The sequence below is a fragment of the Aythya ferina genome (genome assembly GCF_964211825.1).
Source record: "Aythya ferina genome assembly, chromosome: 12".
Classification (NCBI taxonomy): Eukaryota; Metazoa; Chordata; class Aves; order Anseriformes; family Anatidae; genus Aythya; species Aythya ferina.
The window spans coordinates 15,447,601-15,456,404 of record NC_140308.1 but is presented as its reverse complement, the minus strand read 5'-3'; positions in this window follow the sequence as shown (position 1 = coordinate 15,456,404).

The following is an 8,804-nucleotide window of genomic DNA, read 5'->3' as shown; positions in this document are numbered from 1 at the left end:
TGCAGCAGAGATGCTATTTTTTTTAAAGAGAAATGTAGATGGATTTTATAAATTGATCATTTTGTTATTAAAAAAGATAGCATTTCTAATGAGTTGCAACAAAACGGTGGCATTTTGGTGCTGAAATATTTCCCGTTAGAGGATATTAGATAAATCCTACTTAGAATAGGATGGAGCTGAGGAGTAGTTTACAACCTATTCATGGATTTGCAGTAGCCCTGGTCCTACAGAAGGAAGGCAGAGAGGTGAAAACCTGTTGAAGTTGGTGGAAAAAAGCAGAGAAAAACCTTTGTACCCTCTGGGTCAGGTAAATGTATCTGAGGGTTCCATGGTGCTGTAACAGCACTTTGCTTTATAGACATTGAACTGTAGGTCCGTGAACTTCATAAAACTACTCAAGTTTATTAACACACAAGACAGGGGAAGACACATAGTGTAAGAGCTCTTATTTCTCCTCTGGTCTTCCTATCAACAGCTGATTGTGTTTGCTGAATTACAAGAGTGAAAATCTTAAAAATCTAGGACCTGAAAATGAAACGTGAAAGGGTAGAGGTGTCTCTGCAGGATCAGGACCTTAAAAGGCTACATTGAAGTCTCTTTCAAGATAAAACTAGATTAGATTTATTCTTGCTAACAAGTAGTTTTAATTAAATAATATTGGCAAGACTCTGACGTATTAGGAAAAAGGTTTTGATGAACATCATCGTATTTGTATTTTATATAATTTATTATTGGCCCATATACTTTAAAACATTGCTATATCATGCATTAATAAGACTCTAATTATATGCAATTTAATGCCATTTGATGATGAAAAGCAGATTTACTGGCCATGTGCTATAAAATCTCTGACATAGTAGCAGAACCTCACTAGAGATGTAATTGTTTGTGCTGAGCATATATTGTTTACACTAAACTTAAGTATAACAGCGTGTACATAACACTCACTTGTTTCCCCAATGTGTTTATTCTGTCTATAAAGCAGCTCTGTTTTATTATTCCGTTTGATTTGGGTTTGTGCAGACAGAGTTGCTCTTAAGAGAGGGCCGCTCTTAAGAGAGGGCCGCTCTTAAGTCATTCCTCAGGGATCGATTGCACTGTGTTACTTGAACTTCTTCCCAAAGCAAGGAAGTCACATTTCACTTCATACTGTGGCATTAAAAAAAAAAAGTCAAATATAGTTCTCAGAAATTAAAAAAAACCCTTTGTGCTTTAGTAGCTCAAGCTAGTGTCATTTACAAAAGTACCTAAGAAATTCTACAAGAAAAAAGCCCAACCCTTTCAAATGACAAATAAATCATTTCATCCCATGTTTAAAATAAAGACAGCAAATTTGGTAAAGTCTCTTCCTCAAGCCTACCCTCTTTTAAAGTGTCTTCTTGTTTTATTTTGATGTATACCTGCAGCAGAATAATTAAAATTTACAAACCAGTGATGGTGAAGTTGTTCACATTATTCTGAGGGCAATAAATCCACATGCACGTAGTTTTGTATTATAGTGATCATTTAAGTGAGTGTAATTTTAACATTTTGATGACAGTTTTAGGATCCTACCAAGCAGTGATAAAGCTAGCAGTTATACTATGTGATAATTCTGCCTTTCATTATAATGCAGAGTTTCTCCATACTAAATCAGGCCAAGATGCAAGCTATTACCCCTCGGCAAAATTCATTCATTATGCATGTATATTATTCCTAAAATTATTGATTAGACTTTTCATAATAGTTATTTTTTGTGCATTAACTTTTTCTGTTGTATTAATACTAAGGATACCTCCATTATACTTGAGTATTTCCTGAATAATAAAGGCAATCTTAGGGCCTCTAATACTTTCTTTAAGTTCAAAGCTATCGTCAGGTATAGTGCTTTCAGTCCTCAGCATAATTACGAAGCGGTGTATTGAGCTGTGTTAAAGGAAAACATGAGAAAAAGAGGGGGAAGGATGACCTGTGCATCCCTGCATTGGATTTCAAGACATGGCCCAGAAACCTCTGTTATAAGGAAAGTCAGAAATGACTCTGCTGAAGCCGATTACATTTCACTAGTGCAAATTTAGTACCAGGTGGCGTCATCTTTTATGCAATACGGGAACATAGGAGCTGTTCCAAAAAGCCAGCAGGTGAAGCCATCGTCAGCTGGGAATTTCAGCAAGAAGCAAGTTGGGCTTTGCTGGCAGAGGTGCTCAGTTGTGACATTTTGTGGATTTTGAGGGCCCAACTGCACTTTTAGTGATGTCTCTGGCAGCTCTAAGGACATGTGGAAAGGAACGACAATTCCGGCGTAATGCATTTCCTTACCTGCTCTTTAATCTCCTTACTCTTGAGATCGTTGTGGTCTGTAAGATTAACTACTTTGTAAACCAGCAATTTTCAGGGCAGATCTGGCCATTGCCAGATGTTGCATATGAGATGATATCATCTGTTCTGTCACTAATCACCTCGTGCAGCCTGGCCGCGAGAGAGGAAACTCAATAGCAGAGGAGACAACACGGCAGGGGAGAGGATTTGGGATCAGTGGGGCTGGGTATAAAGGAAAGCAGGCATTCTGTGCTGTCCTGCACGTGTCTACCAAGGCCTCGTCTCTTTGGTTGGTGAAGAGCAATCAGATATTTTGTTTGTTGGGCTTTTGAGATGCTGTAGTGACATTTACTGTCACTTCAACTCTGTTGTACCCACGGCAGAAAATGGGGTGGGCTGGTGGGATCTGTCGCCAAGGTCAGCTCTGCCCTGCAGACCACAGCTGGGGCCTGGTGGAGAGGACGGTGCCAGCTGACCCACATCTGTTCCCAGCGTGAGCACACAGGAGAGGAAAGGCTCTCTGGTTAGCTATTCCTGAGCACATTTGTATAGGGGTAGGTAGATTTCAGCCCTAAATCTCTGTATCAGCATAGCTCATTGTTTAATTAAGGGATAAATTATTGTGTTTGGATTACAAGATGTGATGAATTCTCCCTTATCCTTTTTTTCCTGGCATATTTACTAGTACCGCATAGTGTTTTAATTTGAATTTTATTTTTATTTTTTATATGCTGTCTTTTCCATAGCATGCTAGCACTTTTCTTTCTCCTGGTCTGATAGTGGAGAGGTTTTGGTCATTTCAGTAACCGTATGTGAGTCAGCCTCAGGAAACAGTCCTCCCTTGATGTTACGGAGGTCTTATTTAAAAGCCTGGGGGCACAGGCCACTGAATGGACATAGCATCAGAAAAATGGTGCTCGTCTGTGCTTACAGAACAGAGTGCCAGTACTGGGCTGAACAGAGGGAGGTGCAGTGCAGGAGCAGGTGGCACTAAGGGTGCTGCACATCACCTTTATTCTCCTGGGGACCAAGAGCTATCACATCTCCAGCATATATAAGTCCTACAGGATCCGTATATCTGTTCCCAGCATACTAGGCAGGAGAGACAACTCATGTAGTTTGTGGCTACAGAGGCACCCCAAGGCAACCAGGTTCTAGCTGATGGTATTCAGCAAATCTCTCTCCTTTCTTGCCTTCTAGTCAGAGATGTGATAGGAGCAAGGTGAAGACAAGAGGAGCCGTCATACAGGCAAGAGGAGACTTTTTTCCCCTTGTTGCCTGCATGGCGTTTATGGCTTCTACACATCCGAAAAGAATAAAGGAGTGTGAGTGGAAGTGAAAGCTGTCCCTTAGCAAGTCCCCATGCTTCTTAGAGCTTCCATTTCTAATGAGCCAGCAAACAGCTGTTGTAAGGACAGGCAGAAATAGTCAGTTTTACATCAGCTGATAAAATAAAACCAGGAAAAGGTCTAGTGTTCATTAGCCATTTTGTTATCTTCCAACTGGAGGAAGTGCTTTCTTTGGGGAATGACTTCAGAGACTTGGATTTTCATGGTTCGCTAACTGTAATAAATAAATCTGAATAAATCCAAACTTCAATGCCAAGGACTGAATCAACCCCCCTTATTTTTCTACTGGAAATATCCTGGCATTAAAAGGCTTAGCATGTTGGGCTGTGCTGCTTACCAATGAGGCGAAGCATGGTGCAGCTGACTGTGGAAGTAACTGAAAAATGCTGGAGCTCTTCTGTAGCTTTCCTGAAAGAGATAGTTTGAAGTTGCACGCTCAGACTTTTTCTTCAAATGACTAATCCACTCTCTTGTGACCTATCTTTAGTTTGATATTGAATCAGGAACAGGAACTGTAGCTTCGGCTGACCCCAAACATTTAGTTACATTAATCACAGGGTGTTTTTGGACTCTGAGCGTACCGAATGAAAGACACTTGCTTTGCGAGACATTGATCAAACAGTCTACAGGTATCAGTACATCGAGGCACATTAATCATCTGGTGCATTATCAGTTCCACCAGGAGAATATGTAAATGTGATTCCTGTCAATGATAAGGGAAAGCAGAATTTATTTTTAAAAGTGGTCCATCTGGAGCTGTTGATATAATCTTACTTAAGACAATAGGTTGTAAAGATACATTTTAGCAGTGCTGCCAATGAACATAAAGAACAAGCAAATTAAAGCTATCAAAAAAAAAAAAAAGTTAAAAAAAGAGAAAAAGATAGTGGCTATACCTCAGTCACTTGTGGGAATTGCTGTTCCACATCATCACGGAGGATTTTTTCTGCTTAATAAAACAGTGCGGTTTTATGAAAGCTCTTATACTTGTTCTGTAACCACAAAAGCTTTTTTGAAGAGTGATGCTATTCTACTCTCTGCTTCAGTGCTCTTGCCCTAGAATACACCTGTGCTACACTTGCCTTACGGCTAAGGACAGGATGCTTGTACTCACTGTGAAGCTCCGAGGCGATGGCTCGCCTTCGCGGGTGGCTCACCTGCACTCCTATTAATGGGGCCGCCTGGCTGAGGGATGCAATGTGCATCTTGCTGAAACCATTTCTGCATAGTCCTTCTTATAGAATTAATTAGTTTACTCTCTTTCTTTGAAAAAAAAAAAAAAAGTCCATTTCTTTTCTTCTATCTTCTTTTCTCTGTTTTCTTTCTTGCTTGCTTTCTTTTTAACCTGGAGCCAGATCAGTATTCTGCCAGATGGGCAGCCACACAAATATGTATCTTGTCAGTGTGGGTGTGTGAAAAGCTCATTCCCCTCTCATGAAGACATGTTTCCTGGCAGAAATATTACTTGAGGTCTTTCCTAAAGGGATTAGAGACCTAGGGCATGGAGTATGATAAAGAATGAACGTGTAAAATGGTCATCTCAGTTTTACTTCATGTCCCTTTAGTATTCTTTTGTACTTTCCCAGCATCTTTGGGCTACAAAAGTGGAACAAGGAGGCCTTGAGGAAGATGAGTGCTTGTCTTTAAAGGGCATGGATCTTGCTAGCTTTTGGTCCCTGAAAATTGGAAGAAATGCAGTGTAAGCAGTATGCAAAGACCAAGGACAGAATTTGCTTTGGGTCTGTGGTGTTGGCTCAGCTCAAGTCGGGAGGAAGCTCCCTACAGTGTAGGATCAAGAAAGATTTTAGGATTTCTAAGTATTTTGAGGGGCACATGGACTAAATTTTGAAGATTTTCAATGATCAGAGTTAAAAAGTATTTTTGAGAGATTAGGGTTGTAAGGCTGCATAATGAATGCCTTGCCATTTTGTAGCTGAGGCAAGATTCACAGGGTTTGTGTTTTCTCTCCCTGCAGGAGAGTATTTGAATCTGCCATACGGTCAACATTATGGTTCTCATTTAAATGTGCAAGAGTTAGGAAAACTCAAATATAATTGTATTGTGTTTATATAAACAAGACATGATTAACTGCACATGCACGATGTTGCTTGGGACGCTCGCAAAGAAAACAATGTACAATTTCTGCACATGGAAAAAAAATCTTTGGATCTTCTTGCTTTTGCAAGTTTAATATTGTTTGTCATCGTGTTGCAACCATGTGCCCTTCATAATTACATTTACAAATACATTACTTGTACTTTTTTCAAGGTCAAAGGATTATGTCTGCACATTTCAATAATTAGTCATACAGCGTATTAGAAGTGTCTTACGGATTCTCTTTATCGTATCTCGCTGTTGAGCAACACCCCAGTGTTGCTGTTAAGTGAAAGTGCTTGTTGAAATGCTGGCTTTTTGTAGAAATGGCTCCAGCTTTCACTGACTGCAGTAAAGATGGGGAGGACACCAGCATGCTCTTGAGACACTCAGTGTGTAGCTGCACCTGCAGAGATAACACTTAATGGCATTTTCATAGAGAGTTTTAAAGATCTTAGTTTTGGGGGAGAAAAATAGGTGCAAGTTATTTGTGGTTTGCAGTTCTTAAAGATCTTTCAAGAAAAGACCTGCTACTGACATTTTCCGTGTCCTCATCTGCTTCTCTAGAGAACACAGCTGGAAGTTAGCTAGATGTTTACGCAGTAAATTAGGTAGGCTTTCAACATGCCTTGCTCGCAGTTAAAACTGTAAAATAAACTCATGACTTGTTTAGGAAAGGGATAAACTATACAGGGTAAATGGGTATGTAATATACTCCAGTGGTCACCGAAAGCTTTGGGAACCTACAAGCTCGGTGAGTGAACATATGCCAGCTGATGTGTTCAGGGAAAACAAGGAGAACAAAAAGCCTCCAAAATGACCAGAAATACACAAAGTTTCTAGAACAAGAAGGAAAACTTGTCACATCTGGTGGTAGATGAGATCAGCAGAGCTCAGCTGGGCTGAGGACTCCGGGACTACCAGGACAGGCCAGGAGCCACCGGCACTGCCAGGGTGGCCCAGGGGACGGGCTAGTGGCAGAGGGACCCAAGGGACAAAACCAGCCCTGCCTGGGCAGGGGCTGAGCTTAGCAGTCTTCTGCATGGCTGACGAGAGCTGGAAATGACAAGTCAGGAGACTGTCATCCAGTGCACCCATTTCTCTCTTCTCTCCATCCCTCCCTTGGTTTTTGCTTTCCTTCAACTCTCTCACTCGCCTTCCCACTTTCTTTCTTCTGCTTTTCAGTTATAGCATCACGCTGGAGCATTTAAGAGTGTCTGTAATGAAACAAGACTCCTGCTGCCAGCAGTCATTTTTCTAAGGTGTAATGAACTAACTGATAAAAATAGCTGATTATAGTAGCAAGTTCAGGCCATAGTAGTAAAGGGAGACTCAGCGTTTCCATTACAAGCCTCATTATTGAGGGGTTTATAGCTCAGTTATTAAAAAGAAGGTGCTATGAGATTTGGCATTTGTTATTACAGTAGAGAGAGATTTTTTTTTTTTGAGAGAAGTATTTAAAAAATCTGAGTTATTTTATGGTATTTGCTTTCATTCTCATGGCTCATGGGCATAGGAAAGATAATGGGAAAAAATATGTGCCCGTGCTAGCGGCAGATGGCAAAGGGAGACAAATAGTGTATCGCAGAACGGAACAAAAATTGCTGTCTAGGTCTTGAAAGAACTGGTCTTTGGGCAATTCTGAGCCCATTGCACATCAGAGAAGCAGACAGCTGGTGCCACATAACGTGCCCGTGTTGGCTTGGACGTTGTGGCCCTGGGATGGCTGGGGTGTTGCAGGGTCTGAGGTCTAGCACCAGCACTAGGGCTTGGACATCCCTGGAGACTTCGGAAATTCAGAGTGATGATGAGTCCACTTCTGAAACCATTTCTTCTATCCGTTTTTCCCTCTGAGGAGCTCTAATTCATGGTTGATGCCTTATTAACAGCACGGATTGTATGACTATGTCATACTGTGTCTGTCTATGACATAGTCATGCCATGGTCCCTGGTCTATCCCAGAGGAAACTTCCAGAAGAGGAAAAAGTTGTCTGATGTTGGCCTCGGGCTGCAGGAGTCTCTGTGACCATGGGGCTCTGTCTTCTTCTCTTATTATAAGTTGTGTCTTCACTAGAGGTAAATATGGTTCATTACACATTAGAATCATCTCCCTTTAAGCAAAGTAATAGGCTGTTCGAAATCCCATTCGGGGATATTAGGATGGTGTGTGGTATTGGGGAAGTATTCAAAGATCCAGAGAGCACCAGTTGAATTCAGACGATTAAATGGGTATCATTAGAAAAACAAATTTTATTAATATAACATTAAAGGACAATGAAAATAACAAGAGATGGAATGCAAAGGCCATAACATTTGTGCTATACATTGGATAAGGATATAAAAACATACAATTATATAAATTGAGTAATTTTATTGCCTTTTCAAAACAGTTTTTAGTGACAAACAGTGATCCCAAAGGATCACTGCAGTGGGGCTATCTTCCATGTTTCAATAAGCTTTCTTTTTTTCTCTCCTTTTTCCTTTTCCTTTTGAATGAAATATGTGCTCAGCGTTAAGAGTATGAGCAGCCTCATTGATTGCAACAGAACTACTTATGTGCTTATAGATAAGCAAGCAGGGAAGGTATGCAAGAATTGCCTGCTTTTTAGTATGTATAAAAGCCTTCAAGTAAGAGGTAAGCAGTTTTAGCAATGTCAATATCCTATCAGGTCTGGGTATGTTGCTTTTTGTATTTTTTTCTTTAGCAATCGTGAAATGCTCCATATCTCAGTAATTTCCAGGAGGACTTTTTTTCCCCATTTATGATTCACTGAGTTCTGGAAATATTTTAAAGATTCTTTACACATTTCTAAACGGAGGTTTTCTTATCTCAAAGTATGTGGTTCTCTGCATATGTCTTGCTAGAATGGAGCTTTGTTTTTCTATAATGTTGTGGTTATTTTTAAAACTTTAGTTAACATTCTGGATACCTATGTGTTTTTTGTTGTTGATGGTGGGTTTTTGTTTCGTTTAGGTTTTGGTTTTGTTTTCAGGGGAAGATGGCTTGTAAAATACAGATGGATATTCAAAAGCCTCTATTTACTACACCTGAACTGTTCAGGT